Raw genomic sequence first — 17743 nt, 5'->3', positions numbered from 1 at the left:
ACAATGTCTACTTCAAGGCTTGAAGTATGTCAAATAGACTTGATCAACATCAATCCATAAGACCTAACCTAGCTACTAATTGATTTAGTAGTAGGCTAGTGTCAATGGTTATCAAATTGACCACTAGGGGTTCTCAAATCACCAATTCCGTGAGACCCAATGACTCAAGGTCACTCAATTCCCTTAGACTAGGCCAAGAGTAAAGAAAACTACTCTAAAACTAGTGAATTTTAACAAACACCTAGTGTGAAATAAAAGTAAACATCACAAAATGGCAAGAATTAATGAAAACTATAACTAACAAAAGCAAGAAATCAATAATAGCAACTGAGGTAAACATAAAAAGACATGAAAACATAAAATTGCATTAAAAAGGAAATTGAAATCAACAAGAGTGCATGAACATAAAAGCAACAAAATAAAGGAAAATGACAAGTAAAACTAGAAGAATAAAGATTTAACAAGAAATTAAAAGGAAAAACTAAATCAAAACAAGAATTAAAAGTTGGATCTAGGAAAATTTGACCTAAACTACCCTAAATTCTAGAGAGAATGGAGAGCTTCTCTCTCTAGAATTCTACCCTGCAACATGATGAAAACTATACTATGGCTCCCCACCCCCATTCCTTGCAATCCTTGGGTTCAAAAGCATCAAAAATGAGTTGGATTTGGGCCTCCTTAAGCTCAGAAATCGCCCCCAGCGTTTTGCTTTTAGCGAAGTCATGTGCAGTTTGTCACATGTACGCGTCGCAATGCGAAATTCCTCTTCACGTGTGCGCGTGGGTGACTCGTGCGCGTCGTTGGCAAATCTCTTTATCACGCGTACGCGTGGGTGACGCGTGCGTGTGGCCTTGAGTTAAGCAAATTCTCATTTTTTTCATGAATTCTCCATTTTTGCATGCTTTTTCTTCATTCCTTCAACCCAATCTTTGCTGTCTAATCCTGAAATCACTTAACAAACATATCAAGGCATCAAATGGAATTAAAATGAATTAAAATTAGCAATTTAGAGGTCTAAAAAGCATGTTTTTACTCTTAAGCACAAATTTGGAGAAATTCACAAAACCATGTTATTTCATTGAATAAATGTGAGTAAAGATGATAAAATCCCCTAAATTCAACACAAGATAAACCACAAAATTGGGGTTTATCAAACCTCCCCACACTTAAACCAAGCATGTCCTAAATAGGTTAAATTCCTACCTTATACATCTGAAATTACTCACAAACAGCATCAAGGTATCGAATGGAAGGCAAATAGAATAAAATAGGTTAAATTAATCATAAAAGAGCATATTTTCACAATCAAGCATAATTTAGGAGGACAGCTCAAAAGCATGCTATTTAATGGAGTAAGTGTAGTTTCAAATGATGAAATCCTCTCAATTCTAAACAAAAATTATCGTAAAATATGGATTCATCATTTGCCAAAATGTTTTTGGACATATGCTGTTAAACATGCTGTCCACTTGATTAATATTCAACCTAGTCTTTCTCCTAAAAACAAAGTGCCCTTTGAAATCATTTTTGGAACTTTGCCTACTTTGTCCAATTTGAAAATTTTTGGGTGCTTGGCCTATGCTTCTACTGTTGTTCATGGCAGAACCAACCTTTGATCCTTGGGCCTGCAAATGCATATTCTTGGATTTCAGGGAGGGCACCAAGGACTATACCTTTTTTGACTTGAACTCCAAGAATATCTTTACTCCAATAAAACTGAAAATTCTTCATTGGGATAAGTAGATTTAACACCCAAGTCACACATCAATTTTGATTCCTCTGTAGATAACACAGATCATTTTTTGTATCCATCTACCGTAAATGAAGAGCATGCTAACAACACTACTCACAATTATGTCACATCATCTTTATCATTCTCACCTCCTCAACTAAGAGAGGACACTGCCATGCATTCATCATCTCATGTATTAAAAAATAATTCCACATTCCATGCATTTACATCGTCCATTGGAATAAGAAAGTCAACCCGAATTAGAACAATGCCAATACATTTAAAGGACTATCATTGTGACTTTCCTCGTGCAAAGTCTACTGTTAATACTCTTTGCAGGTATCTTATCTCACAGTACATGTCATATGAAGCACTGATAAACCACTATTTCATGGTTTATCTTGTGCTCAATTGAGTGGTTTTTATCAACTCTTTACCCACTTATTCATACTATTTGCATGGTTTTACATTTGCCTTCCTAATTATGTGCTTCGATTGAAAATATGCTTCTTTGGCCTTAAGTTCCCTATGTTTAATCCTCTCTTATTACCATTAGATGCCTTGATATGTGTGTTAAGTGATTTCAGAGATTACAGGGCAGGAATGGCTCAGAGGATGGAAAGGAAGCATGCAAAAGTGGAAGGAATATAAGAAGTTGGAGAAATTGCTAAGCTGTCCAGGCTGACCTCTTCGCACTCAAACGGCTAGAACTTTAGCTACAGAGGTCCAAACGATGCGGTTCTAGTTGCGTTGGAAAGCTAACGTCTGGGGCTTCGATTTGATATATAATATGCCATAGTTACCCTGACGCTAGGTGACGCGAACGCGTGCTCCACGTGGACGCGTCGCAGTGACGAAAAATCAGCGTGTTTGAATTTGCAACCAGCAAATTCTGGGCTGTTTTCCACCCAGTTTGCGGCCCAGAAAACACAGATTAGAGGTTATAAAGTGGGAAAATCCATTCATTCATAATCATCAGCTCATAATTCATAATTTTTAGTTTTAGATGTAGTTTTTAGAGAGAGAGATTCTCTCCTCTCTCTTAGGATTTAGGATTAGGATTTCTCTTGCTTTCAGGATTGTTTCTTTTTATCAGGTTCAATGTTCCTTTTATTTATTTTTCCATTTTAATTTATGAACTCTTCCATGTTACATAGATTTTCTTAATTAATGCTATTTGTGGTATTTCAGAATTATGATTACTTTTTTTTATTTATATAAATAATTTGGATTTTTCCCTTTTGGCTTTGGTTGAGTCATTGGAGACACTTGAGTTATCAAACTCATTGTTGATTGAAAATTGGAATTCTTCAAGAATTAATTCGAGTTCCAATAACTCTAGCCTTTCCCAAGGAAAGGCTAGGACCTGAGGAATTAAAACTAATTCATCCACTTAACTTACCTTCATAGTTAGAGGTTAACAAAGTGGGAGAAAAATCCAATTCTCATCACAATTGATAAGGATAACTAGGATAGGACTTCTAGTTCTTATACCTTTCCAAGAGTTTATTTTATTATTGTTATTTTATTTTTCTTATCATTTAACATACTTCTCCCTTACTTTCAAAACCCCCAATTTACAAGACTCATAACCAATAATAAGAACATACCTCCCTGCAATTCCTTGAGAAGACGACCCGAGGTTAAATACTTCGGTTATCAATTTCAAAGGGGTTTGTTACTTGTGACAACCAAAACTTTTGATTTTTACTTGTTACTTGTTACTTGTTCCAACTGATGCTTTTCTTCAAGGATTGTGCAGATGGACTTGTTTGTCTCCCCTTATAGAAGTTTCTCCCTTTTTCCGTCTTCGGTGGCCAGCCTGAAAGAAGAGAAAAAGAAGAACAGTAACCCAGAAATAAAGATAAAATAAAATATGGTTGGGTTAATGCCAGATAATGAGGGTCTCAATTACATGGTAGCTACAACATGCAAATGAGAAAACAGTAGGAGTACATGGCAAATCAAGAGTGCAAAAATTTGCAAAAATAGGGAAGAGAGTGTGGGTAAGGAGAGATAATATAAATTCATGTCAATGTAAAAGTAATACAAGTATAAAAGGTTGGCATTAATATAAAAAATATTACCTATCCAGAATAAAACAAGTCACTAAGCACCCAAAATATTTCAAGAGAAGATGCAACAGTTAAATAAGAAAATTTTAACACCAAAGGAAAAATAATGAATTTAGAAAAGAAAGAAAAAATATGCACAATTAAGATGCAATGAATGAAATATGCAAATAAATTAAGTAAAATAAAATGAGAGATAAGAAGAATGAGAAGGGAAAGAATGGAAGAAGAAGTAAGTAAGAAAGGAGGGAGGAAAAATTAGGATTGAGGAAGAAAAGATAAGATATTTGGCAAATTAGGATAAGCTGTGCGGCGCAAGCGACGCGGACGCGTGGGGCACGCGGTCGCGAGACTTGCACTTATATGGATTGACGCGGTCGCGTCGGTCACGCGGTCGCGTGACACAGTTTATGCTACTGGCGCGAGGGCAGCCTCGCGCTCGCACAACTCTCTGTTCGAAACTTAGTATTTCCAAAATCCAAGGTGACGCGGTCGCGTGATCGACGCGATCGCGTGAGTGGCCATTATGGGGGTATGACGCGGACGCGTGAGCCATGTGTCTGCGTGGTAGGGTTTGTGCGTTCAGCACCAGTCCAGCACCACTCTTGCACAACTTTCGGTCGTGCACCCTTTTTTACGTCGAATTTCAGGTCACGCGGCCGCTTGAGTGACGCGGACGCATGAGAGGCATGTTTCCCATTTGACGCGGACACGTAAGCGACGCGGTCGCGTGGGGTGATTTGTGCCAAAGGCACGCCTCCAGCCACGCTTTCGCGTGACTCTCTGTTTACTTTCTTTTCTTCACAACGCACTGGTGACGCGGACGCGTTAGCGACGCTGCCGCGTTGCGTGCGTGCTTTTTTTTTTTAATAATGCAGTATGCAGAATGCAATGCTAATATGAATGTTATGCAAAACTCCAGGTTCAATACAATAAAATAAAATAAAACTTGAAAACAAATAAAACTAAGTAAAAATGAAAAAAAATAACGATCATACCATGGTGGGTTGTCTCCCACCTAGCACTTTTAGTTAAAGTCCTTAAGTTGGACATTTGGTGAGCTCCCTGCTATGGTGGCTTGTGCTTGAACTCATCTTGAAACTTCCACCAATGCTTGGACTTCGAATAAGCTCTATCAATACCAAGTAAATTCCTCAAGCTTTGATGGACTTCTTCACAAGCTTTGAGCTCCCAAAATTGATCCTCATATATTCCTAGATCCCAAATCTTGTTTCTACACCCGTCTTCAAGTTGATCATTATGATTCCATCCGGGTAGCAAGCAATCTGAATTCTCACTAAAGTGGCTAAACAACTTCCTAGACCCATTCAGTTGAGCTTTACACCAACCTTTGCATTTAAACTTTGAGCACACAACCATGTTGAACCTTGCTTGACAACTCCAACCACTAACCACCTTCCTCTTACTCTTAATGCCACAAAGAGCTCTAAGTTGATCATCCGTCTCCAGTAGCCCATATTCAAGTGGAATTAGAAAGCTAAGGGATGTGAATTTTACCCACTTGAATATTGTGAAGGATGATGGCAACTTAGGGGGAGGTATTTCTAATCAATTTGCAAACTCCACTCCCTAGTGCTCTTCTCTGACAACTTCCACCTCTTTGTAAGCTTCTTCAATTTCAACCTCTTCCTCTTGGTGTCTTTCTTCCAATTCAATCTATTCTTCATTGTTCTCCAAGGGCATGGGAGGTTGTGCTTCTTCTTCTTTAATTTTCATGTCAAGTCCAATGGGAGAGGATTCAATTGTAGATAAGAATTCATGGATGATTGAGTCCATCTCTTGATCATCCCCTTCAAAGTCTTCAACCAGGCTATGCCTTGGAGGTTGTACACCCTCTTCAACACCAAATTCAGACTCCTTAGAAGGGGGCTCTATGACTGGACTTTCCAATGGAGGTACAACATCTCTTAAGTCTGCAACCACTTCTTCCTTTTTAATAATTGCTGCTTTGTCCAGTTGTTTAAGTGTAAAATCATACTTATCCTCGATGATTTTTTTTCCATGACAACTCCTTTCAACTACTCCTTCATCTTCAAGGGTCTCTCATTTCTCCCAGGTCGTCTCCCAACGAGTTGCAGAAAGGTGTGCTATTTTATTAATCAGATGTTTTCAAAAAGGGTTTGAGTTGAATAAACAGGAAACTAAATTAGAGAAATTAAATAATTTAAATAAAAGCCTTGACTGGGAGTAGATTAGCTGGAAGCCCTATTCTTGTTGGAGTACTCTGAAGATTAATTGATAATTTAAGGATGTTCTGTTTAATTATCCCTTACTAGGTAAGGGAAAGTCAAACAAGTTGGAATGCTACTTCTATTCACAAGTTCCAACCCACTCAATTAAAAGGGATTGGTGTCAGTGACTAGAGGGAAATCCAACAATAAACCCAATTACAATTTTTCTTTTAAGCATTCCAACTCAAGGGTTCCTTTCAATCAACTCCCCATCAAGTTAGGGAACTACTCGCTCATTGTGAATGTAGAATTCATAACATAGGAAAGGGAATTAAGAAAAGTCATGATAAATAATAATCAAAGAAATCAATTAAAAATAAAAGTAATTCTTGTATTAATAAATTCTAAAATAATCCAATAGTAAAATTGAGTAAATTAAGGACATGGAAGAATAAGAGCCAAGTAAAGAAAACGAACTAGAATGACGAAGTCTTGATGAGGTAATAACTCTTCTCAATATCCCAATGCAAAAAGCAATAGAAAAAATAAAAATCCTAAGAACTATGAATGTGTAGAGAGAAAACCTAGAGGAGGAGTAAAACTAGATCTAAAAACTAAAAATTGTGTAGAATGAATGTTGTTGTTGGTTTCTGCATGTTCTCTGGCTCTAGTCTGCTTTTCTGGGCCGAAAACTGGGTCAAAACAGGGCCCAAAATCGCCCCCAGCGAATTCTACAGATTATGCAGATCGCGCACGTCACGCGATCGCGTCATTCATGCGGACGCGTCATTCGGCATTCTTCCCTGCCACGCGTGCACGTCGTCCATGCCTCCACGTCACTTGTGCTATTCCATTCCGCGCGGTCGCGTGAGCCATGTGGCCGCGTCACTACGATTTCCTCTCTTTCGCGCAGTCGCGCGAGCCATGCAGCCGCGTCACTTCTCGCTGGTCATCTCCTCAATTTCTTGTGTTCCTTCCAATTTTGCAAGCTTCCTTTCCAATCTCCAACTCATTCATGCCCTATAAAGCCTGAAACACTTAACACATAGATCACGGCATCGAATGGAATAAAGGAGAATTAAAATACATAATTAAAAGTCTCTAGGAAGCAAGTTTTCAATCATGTAATAATTTTAGGAAGGAAATATAAATGCATGCTAATCATATGAATAAGTGGGTAAAGATCATGATAAAACCACACAATTAAACACATTATAAACCATAAAATAGTGGTTTATCAAGCACTAAGTTTAAAACACAAAGCCCTTTCTGTAGCCATTGTCAACACTGTTGTGCCTCGCACCTATGAGGAAGCTATCGTTCATTCTTTCTGGAGAGAAGATATTAACAGTGAAATTGAGGGATTGAGGCAGAATCAAACTTGGTGTCTAACAAAACTTCCAGGTGGCAAGAGGGAAATCGATTGCAAGTGGGTTTTTCGAGTAAAATTAAATTTGGATGGAACCATTGAACGTCACAAGGCAAGACTTGTGGCAAAAGTCTTCACTCAAGTTGAAGGGTTGGATTTTATACACTTTTAGCCTGGTTGTTAGGATGACCACATTGCACATAGTTTTGGCTTTAGCTGCATCCAAACAATGGCATGTTAAGCAATTGGACGTTAACACAACGTTCCTCCACGGGGATTTGCACGAAGAAGTGTATATGAAATTGCCTCCAGGATTAGATGGAACTGATCTTGATTCATCCTCTGTTTGCAAACTACAAAAGTAGTTGTACGAATTAAAGCAAGCTAGCCGTCAGTGGAATTTGAAGCTCATAGAAACACTCACTGCTACTGGTTTCGTCAAATCTGAACCAGATCATTCCCTGTTGATGATTTGGTTTTAACTAGAGATGACTTAGCAGAAATTGATCATGTCAAACAATTATTGGACAACAAATTCAAAATCAAGGATCGGGGTAATCTAAATTATTTCTTGGGGATGGAAGTGGCAAGAAATTCTAAAGGTAATCATCTCTGCTAGCGAAAATATCCCCTAGACATTATTAAGGACCTTGGTTACTTAAATTGTGAGCCAGTTAGTACTCTAATGGATTAAACTTATGCTTCAAAGTTATCAAAGAAAAGTAGCAATGCACTGCAGGATCACACTCCTTATCATCAGTTAATTAGTCAGCTTCTCTATCTGACAAACACATGCCCTGATATCTCCTACGCTATTGGGAGATTGAGCCAATTCCTTGACTGTCTTACTGATGCTCACATGCACACAGCTCATAGAGTGCTTCGTTACCTAAAGGGGGTGTCCTTCCTTGGGAGTTTTCTTTTCAGCAGCCAACGATTTGAAGCTAACAGGATTCTGTGATGCTGATTGGGCTACATGTGCAGACACTCAACGATCCATCACAGGACATTGTTTCTATCTTGGAAATTCTTTGATCAGTTGGAAAAGCAAGAAGTAGAGTATCGTACTTAGGTCATCCTCGGAAGCAGAATACAGAGCCTTAGCTGCAACCACATGCCAAGATCAATGGCTGTCCTTTGTGATGAAAGATTGGTGCACGAAATTGTGATCTCAGGCAACGGTGCCAAAAACTCTGTACGCACGTCTTAATAAATCGTTTTTCATTCACAACTTCGATACAACTAACCAGCAAGTGCACTGGGTCATCCAAGTAATAAAACCTTACGTGAGTAAGGGTCGATCCCACGGAGATTGTTGGTATGAAGCAAGCTATGGTCATCTTGTAAATCTCAGTCAGGCGGATAATAATTAATTATGGAGTTTTCGAAAAATGAAAAATAAATAGACAGAAAATAAAGATAGAAATACTTATGTATATCATTGGTGAGAATTTCAGATAAGTGTATGGAGATGTGTTCATTCCTCTGAACCTTTGCTTTCCTGCTGTCTTCATCCAATCAGTCTTACTCCTTTCCATGGTTGGCTTTATGTAAGGACATCACCATTGTCAATGGCTACTTTTCATCCTCTCTGGAAAATGGTCTGATGCGCTGTCACTGCATGGCTAATCATCTGGAGGCATCACCGTGGTCAATGGCTACATCCTATCCTCTTGTGAAAATGGTCTAAATGCTCTGTCACGGCACAGCTTATCATCTGAGGTTCTCGATCATACTGGAATAGGATTTACCCTCCTTTTGCATCTGTCACTATGCCCAGCACTCGCGAGTTTGAAGTTCGTCACAGTCATTCAATCCCTGAATCCTACTCAGAATACCACAGACAAGGTTTAGACTTTCCGGATTCTCATGAATGCCGCCATTAATCTAGCTTATGCCACGAAGATTATGATTAAGAGATCCAAGAGATACTCATTCAATCTAAGGTAGAACGGAAGTGGTTGTCAGGCACACGTTCGTAGGGGAATGATGATGATTGTCACGTTCATCACATTCATGTTGAAGTGCGAATGAATATCTTAGAAGCGGAATAAGTTGAATTGAATAGAAAACAGTAGTACTTTGCATTAATTCATGAGAAACAGCAGAGCTCCACACCTTAATCTATGGAGTGTAGAAACTCTACCGTTGAAAATACATAAGTGAAAGGTCCAGGCATGGCCGAATGGCCAGCCCCCAAAACGTGATCAATAGATCAAAAGATGTTCTAAAGATCATAAGATGTCTAATACAATAGTAAAAAGTCCTATTTATACTAAACTAGTTACTAGGGTTTACAGAGATAAGTAATTGATGCATAAATCCACTTCCGGGGCCCACTTGGTGTGTGCTTGGGCTGAGCTTGAATGTTACACGTGTAGAGGCTCTTTCTGGAGTTGAACGCCAGGTTGTAACGTGTTTCTGGCGTTCAACTCTGGTTTGTGACGTGTTTCTGGCGTTTAACTCCAGACAGCAGCGTAGAACTGGCGTTCAACGCCCTTTTACGTCATCTAAACTCGGCAAAAATATGGACTATTATATATTGCTGGAAAGCTCTGGATGTCTACTTTCCAACGCAATTAGAAGCGCTCTAGTTTGAGATCTGTAGCTCCAGAAAATCCACTTTGAGTGCAGGGAGGTCAGAATCCAACAGCATCAGCAGTCCTTCTTCAACCTCTGAATCTGATTTTTGCTCAAGTCCCTCAATTTCAGCCAGAAAATACCTGAAATCATAGAAAAACACACAAACTCATAGTAAAGTCCAGAAATTTGAATTTAACATAAAAACTAATGAAAACATCCCTAAAAGTAACTAGATTCTACTAAAAATATACTAAAAACAATGCCAAAAAGCGTATAAATTATCCGCTCATCACAACACCAAACTTAAATTGTTGCTTGTCCCCAAGCAACTGAAAATCAAATAGGATAAAAAGAAGAGAATATACTATAAATTCCAAACTATCAATGAAACATAGCTCCAATCAGATGAGCGGGACTTGTAGCTTTTTGCCTCTTGAATAGTTTTGGCATCTCACTTTATCCATTGAAGTTCAGAATGATTGGCATCTATAGGAACTCAGAGTTTAGATAGTGTTATTGATTCTCCTAGTTTAGTATGTTGATTCTTGAACACAGCTACTTTATGAGTCTTGGCCGTGGCCCTAAGCACTTTGTTTTCCAGTATTACCACCGGATACATAAATGCCACAGACACATAACTGGGTGAACCTTTTCAGATTGTGACTCAGCTTTTCTAAAGTCTCCAATTAGAGGTGTCCAGGGTTCTTAAGCACACTCTTTTTTTGCTTTGGACCTTGACTTTAACCGCTCAGTCTCAAGTTTTCACTTGACACCTTCACGCCACAAGCACATGGTTAGGGACAGCTTGGTTTAGCCGCTTAGGCCAGGATTTTATTCCTTTAGACCCTCCTATCCACTGATGCTCAAAGGCTTGGGATCCTTTTTATTTACCCTTGCCTTTTGGTTTTAAGGGTTATTGGCTTTTTGCTCTTGCCTTTTGGTTTTAAGAGCTTTGGCTTTTTCTGCTTGCTTTTTCTTTTTCTTTCTATTTTTTTTTCGCTATTTTTTTTTTTTGCAAGCTTTGTTCTTTGCTACTTTTTCTTGCTTCAAGAATCATTTTTATGATTTTTCAGATTATCAAATAACATTTCTCCTTGTCATCATTCTTTCAAGAGCCAACATATTTAACATTCTTAAACAACAACTTCAAAATATATATGCACTGTTCAAGCATTCATTCAGAAAACAAGAAGCATTGTCACCACATCAATATAATTAAACTAAGTTCAAGGATAAATTCGAAACTCATGTACTTCTTGTTCTTTTGAATTAAAACATTTTTTTTAAGAGAGGTGATGGATTCATAGGACATTCATAACTTTAAGACATAGTTACTAAATACTAATGATCATGTAATAAGACACAAACATGGATAAGCACTTAACATAAAGAAAACGAAAAATAGAGAATTTAAGAACAAGGAATGAATCCACCTTAGTGATGGTGGCATTTCCTTCTTGAGGAACCAATGATGTCCTTGAGCTCTTCTATGTCTCTTCCTTGTCTTTGTTGCTCCTCCCTCATTGCTTTTTGATCTTCTCTAATTTCATGAAGGATGATGGAGTGCTCTTGATGTTCCACCCTTAATTGTCCCATGTTGGAACTTAATTCTCCTAGGGAGGTGTTGATTTTCTCCCAATAGTTTTGTGGAGAAAAATGCATTTGAGGCATCTCCGGGATCTCATGGTGATGAGCTTCATGCGTCTCTTGAGCTCCATGAATGGGCTCTCTTGTTTGCTCCATCCTTTTCTTAGTGATGGGCTTCTCTTCCTCAATGGAAATGTCTCCTTCTATGTCAATCCCAGCCGAATTGCATAGATGGCAAATGAGGTGAGGAAAAGCTAACCTTGCCATAGTGGAGGACTTGTCAGCCACCTTGTAGAGTTCTTGAGGTATAATCTCATGAACCTCCACCTCTTCTCCAATCATGATGCTATGGATCATGATGGCCCGGTCTATAGTAACTTCAGACCGGTTGCTAGTGGAAATGATTGAGCGTTGAATGAACTCCAACCATCCTCTAGCTACAGGCTTAAGGTCCAATCTTCTCAGTTGAACCGGTTTGCCTTTTGAGTCAATCTTCCATTGAGCTCCTTCCACACATATGTCCATGAGGACTTGGACCAACCTTTGATCAAAGTGGACTCTCCTTGTGTAGGGGCGTGCGTTCTCTTCCATCATTGGCAAGTTAAACGCCAATGTTACATTTTCCGGACTAAAATCTAAGTAATTCCCCCGAACCATGGTGAGATAATTCTTTGGGTTCGGGTTCTTACTTTGATCATGGTTCCTTGTGATCCATGCATTAGCATAGAACTCTTGAACCATTAGAATTCCGACTTGTTGGATGGGGTTTGTTAGAACTTCCCAACCTCTTCTATGGATCTCATGTCGGATCTCCGGATACTCATTTCTCTTGAGTTTGAAAGGGACCTCGGGGATCACCTTCTTCTTGGCTACAACATCATAGAAGTGGTCTTGATGAGCTTTGGAGATGAATCTTTCCATCTCCCATGACTCAGAGGTGGAAGCTTTTATCTTCCCTTTCCCTTTTCTAGAGGATTCTCCAGTCTTGGGTGCCATCAATGGTAATGGAAAAACAAAAAGCTTATGCTTTTACCACACCAAACTTAGAATATTGCTCGCCCTCGAGAAAGAGAAGAAAGAATAGATGAAGAAGAAGAAGAAAATATGGAGGAGAGGAGGGAGAGGTGTATTTGGCCAAGAAGAGAAGAGAGGGTTGTGTTGTGTGAAAATGAGGAAGAATGGAGGGCTATATATAGGGAAGGGAGGGGGTAAGGTTCGGCCATAAGGGTGGGATTTGAGTGGGAAATTGATTTTGAATTTTGAAGGTAGGTGGAGTTTATGAGGTAGGTTTATGGGGAAGAGTGGATGGATGTGAGTGGTGAAGTGGTGATAGGGAAGAGAGATTGAGGTGATTGGTGAAGAGTTTTAGGGAAGAGTGTTTATTGGGAAGAGAGGATGAACATTTAGAAGAGGGAAGAGAGTGAGTGGTGGTAGGTGGGGATCCTGTGGGGTCCACAGATGCTGAGTTGATCCTGTGGGGTCCACAGATCCTGAGGTGTCAAAGAATTGCATCCTGCACCCATTAGGCATGTAAAATGCCTTTGCATGCAATTCTGGCGTTTAAACGCCGAATTGATGCTTGTTCTGGGCGTTCAACGCCCAGATGCAGCATATTTCTGGCGTTGAACGCCAGCCAGATGCTTGTTTCTGGCGTTCAGCGCTAGCTCTTCTTCACTGTGCCTTTCTGGCGTCTGAACGCCAGGATGCTGCTTGTTTCTGGCGTTCAACGCCAGAAACATGCTCTGTTCTGGCGTTGAACGCTAGACAGATGCTCCTTACTGGCGTTTAAACGCCAGTGAGATCCTCCTCCAGGGTGTGATTTTTCTTCTGCTGTTTTTGATTCCATTTTCAATTTTTATATTTATTTTGTGACTCCACATGATCATGAACCTAATAAAACATGAAAAACAATGAAAATAAAAATTAGATAAATAAAAATTGGGTTGCCTCCCAACAAGCGCTTCTTTAATGTCAATAGCTTGACAGTGGGCTCTCATGGAGCCTCACAGATGTTCAGAGCATTGTTGAGACTCCCCAACACCAAACTTAGAATTTGGTTGTGGCCTCCCAACACCAAACTTAGAGTTTGACTGTGGGGGCTCTGGTTGACTCTGTTTTGAGAGAAGCTTACTGTGCCTCTTTTCCATGTTTATAGAAGGATGACCTTGTGTTTTAAACATAAGGGAGTCCTTATTCATTTGAAGGACTAGTTCACCTCTGTCAACATCAATCACAGCTCTTGCTGTGGCTAGGAAGGGTCTTCCAAGGATGATGGATTCATCCTCATCCTTCCCAGTATCTCGGATTATGAAATCAGCAGGGATGTAAAGGCCTTCAACCTTTACTAATATGTCCTCTACTTGTCCATAAGCCTATTTTCTGGAATTGTCTGCCATCTCTAATGAGATTTTAGCAGCTTGTACCTCAAAGATTCCTAGTTTCTCTATTATAGAGAGTGGCATGAGGTTTATTCCTGACCCCAGGTCACACAGAGCCTTCTCAAAGGTCATGGTGCCTATGGTACAAGGTATCAGGAACTTTCCAGGATCCTGTTTCTTCTGAGGCAATCTCAGTTGATCCAATGCATTCTGTTCATTGGTGAACAGGGGAGGTTCATCTCCCCAAGTCTCATTACCAAATAAATTGGCATTCAGCTTCATGATTGCACCAAGGAACTTGGCAACTTGCTCTTTAGTAACATCTTCATTCTCTTCAGAAGAGGAATACTCATCAGAGCTCATGAATGGCATAAGGAGGTTTAATGGAATCTCTATGGTCTCTAGTTGAGTCTCAGATTCCTTTGGTTCCTCAGAGGGAAACTCCTTATTGATCACTGGACGTCCCAGGAGGTCTTCCTCCTTGGGATTCACGTCCTCCCCTTCTTCCTTGGATTCGGCCATGATGGTTATATCAACGGCCTTGCACTCTCCTTTTGGATTTTCTTCTGTATTACTTGGGAGAGTACTAAGAGGGATTTCAGTGATCCTTTTACTCAGCTGGCCCACTTGTGCTTCCAAATTTCTAATGGAGGACCTTGTTTCATTCATGAAACTTACAGTGGCCTTAGATAGATCAGAGACTAAGTTTGCTAAATTAGAGGTATTTTGTTCAGAGTTCTCTGTCTGTTGCTGAGTGGATGATGGAAAAGGCTTGCTATTGCTAAACCTGTTTCTTCCACCATTATTAAAGCCTTGTTGAGGCTTTTGATCCTTCCATGAGAGATTTGGGTGATTTCTCCATGGGGAATTATAGGTGTTTCCATAGGGTTCACCCATATAATTCACCTCTGCTATTACAAGGTTCTCAGGATCATAAGCTTCTTCTTCAGAAGATGCCTCTTGAGTACTGTTGGATGTAGCTTGCATTCCATTCAGACTCTGAGAAATCATATTGACTTGCTGAGTCAATATTTTGTTCTGAGCCAATATGGCATTAAGAGTATCAATTTCAAGAACTCCCTTCTTCTGAGGCGTCCCATTACTCACAGGATTCCTCTCAGAAGTGTACATGAACTGGTTATTAGCAACCATGTCAATGAGTTCTTGAACTTCTGCAGGCGTTTTCTTTAGGTGAATGGATCCACCTGCAGAAGTATCCAATGACATCTTAGCTAATTCAGACAGACCATCATAGAATATATCCAGGATGGTCCATTCTGAAAGCATGTCAGAAGGACACTTTTTGGTCAGTTGCTTGTATCTCTCCCAAGCTTCATAGAGGGATTCACCTTCTTTCTGTTTGAAGGTTTGAACATCCACTCTAAGCTTACTAAGCTTTTGAGGAGGAAAGAACTTGGCTAAGAAAGCTGTGACCAGCTTATCCCAAGAGTTCAGGCTATCTTTGGGTTGAGAGTCCAACCACACTCTAGCTCTGTCTCTTACAGTAAAAGGGAAAAGCATGAGCCTGTAGACTTCAGGATCTACTCCATTAGTCTTAAAAGTATCACAGATCTGCAAAAATTAAGTTAAGAACTGAAAAGGATCTTCAGATGGAAGTCCATGGAACTTGCAGTTCTGTTGCATCAGAGAAACTAATTGAGGTTTCAGCTCAAAATTGTTTGCTCCAATGGTGGGGATGGAGATGCTTCTTCCATGTAAATTGGAATTAGGTGCAGTAATGTCACCAAGCATCCTCCTTGCATTATTATTATTTTTGGCTGCCATATCCTCTTCTTGTTCGAAAATTTCTGTAAGGTTATCTCTAGATTGTTGTATTTTAGCTTCTCTTAGTTTCCTCTTCAGAGTCCTTTCAGGTTCAGGGTCTGCTTCAACAAGAATGTTTTTATCCTTGCTCCTGCTCATATGAAAAAGAGGGAACAGAAAAATAATAATAATAGGGATCCTTTTTACCCAGGTATAGAGGTTCCCCTGTGTGAGTAGAAGAAGAAAAGAATGTAATGTAAAGAAGAGAAGAGGAAAAACTCGAACACAGAGAGGGAGGTAGTGTTTGAATTTTTGGATGAGAGAGAAGTGTTAGTAGATGAATAAATAAATAGAAGGAGATGAGAGAGAAAGAGAATTTTCAAAAATAAAATTTTGAAAAGAGGTTAGTGATTTTCGAAAATTAGGAATGAAATCAAGTTTAAAATTAAAAATTGAAACAATTAGTTAATTAAAAAGAATTTTTGAAAAAGAGGGAGATATTTTCGAAAATTAGAGAGAGAGAGTTAGTTAGGTAGTTTTGAAAAAGATAAGAAACAAACAAAAAGTTAGTTAGTTAGTTGAAACAAATTTGAAAATCAATTTTGAAAAGATAAGAAGATAAGAAGTTAGAGAAGATATTTTAAAATCAAATTTTTGAAAAAGATATGTTTTAAAAAGATATGATTTTGAAAAAGATAAGATAGAAAGATATTTTTGAAAAGATATGATTGAAATTAATTTTGAAAAAGATTTGATTTTTAAATCACAATTAATGACTTGATTCACAAGAAATCACAAGATATGATTCTAGAACTTCAAGTTTGAATCTTTCTTAACAAGTAAGTAACAAACTTGAAATTTTTGAATCAAAACATTAATTGTTGATGATATTTTCGAAAATTATAAGAAAAAATTAAGAAAAGATTTTTGAAAAATATTTTTAAAATTTTCGAAAATAAATAAGAAAAATGAAAAAGATTTGATTTTTGAAAAAGATTTTGAAAAAGATAAGATTTTTAAATTGAAAATTTGATTTGACTCATAAGAAACAACTAAATTTTGAAAAGTTTTGAAAAAGTCAACTCAAATTTTCGAATTTATGAGAATAAAAAGGAGAAGATATTTTTTTGATTTTTGAATTTTTAATGATGAGAGAGAAAAACATGAAAAAGACTCAATGCATGAAAATTTTGGATTAAAACAATGAATGTATGCAAGAATGCTATGAATGTCAGGATGAACACCAAGAACACTTTGAATGTCAAGATGAACATCAAGAACTTATTTTTGAAAATTTTATATGCAAAGAAAATATGCAAGACACCAAACTTAGAAATCTTTCATGTTCAGACACTATGAATGCAAAAATGCACATGAAAAACAAGAAAAGACACAAAACAAGAAAACATCAAGATCAAACAAGAAGACTTACCAAGAACAACTTGAAGATCATGAAGAACACTATGAATGCATGAATTTTCGAAAAATGCATAAAAATTTTTAGAAAAAATGCAATTGACACCAAACTTAAAAATTGACTCAAGACTCAAACAAGAAACACAAAATATTTTTTTTTTATTTTTATGATTTTATGATTTTTTTGGATTTTTCAAAAATTAATGTAAAAAAGAAAAATAAGGATTCCAAAATTTTTAATATGAATTCCAGGAAACTTGTACTCTTAGTCTAAAGCTCCAATCTGAGGGTTAGGCATGGCTTAATAGCCAGCCAAGCTTTAGAAGATACAAATCAGGCATGCAACAGCTGATGTTCAAATTAACTTGCCTCTATGCTGATGGTTGGAAGCCCCTATCCAAAAGAATTAGACATGGCTTTACAGCCAGCCAGGCTCCAACATTTTTCATGAAACTCTAAAATTCATTCTTAAAAATTTAGAATAATTTTCGAAAACAGATGAGAAATTTTTGAAAGATTTTTGAAAAATTTTTGAAAATATTTTTTTTCCAAAAAATTTTTGAAAATAAAACAAAAAGAAAATTACCTAATCTGAGCAACAAGATGAACCGTTAGTTGTCCAAACTCGAACAATCCCCGGCAACGAAATA

At 38.1% G+C, this 17743-nt stretch overlaps 1 non-coding gene across 1 annotated transcript; it reads left to right on the top strand.

Moving 5' to 3' along the window:
• The first annotated feature begins 15194 nt into the window (after window positions 1-15194).
• LOC148548257 (small nucleolar RNA R71) lies at window positions 15195-15302 on the top strand. The gene has a single exon (XR_015897149.1). It is a non-coding gene; the product is annotated as a small nucleolar RNA R71 (small nucleolar RNA).
• Window positions 15303-17743: the final 2441 nt, after the last annotated feature.

The sequence above is a fragment of the Arachis ipaensis genome, chromosome B8 (genome assembly GCF_059453495.1).
Source record: "Arachis ipaensis isolate K30076 ecotype BB chromosome B8, ASM5945349v1, whole genome shotgun sequence".
NCBI lineage: Eukaryota > Viridiplantae > Streptophyta > Magnoliopsida > Fabales > Fabaceae > Arachis > Arachis ipaensis.
Note: the sequence above shows the minus strand (reverse complement) of the source record. Positions and strands in the feature narration are given on the sequence as shown.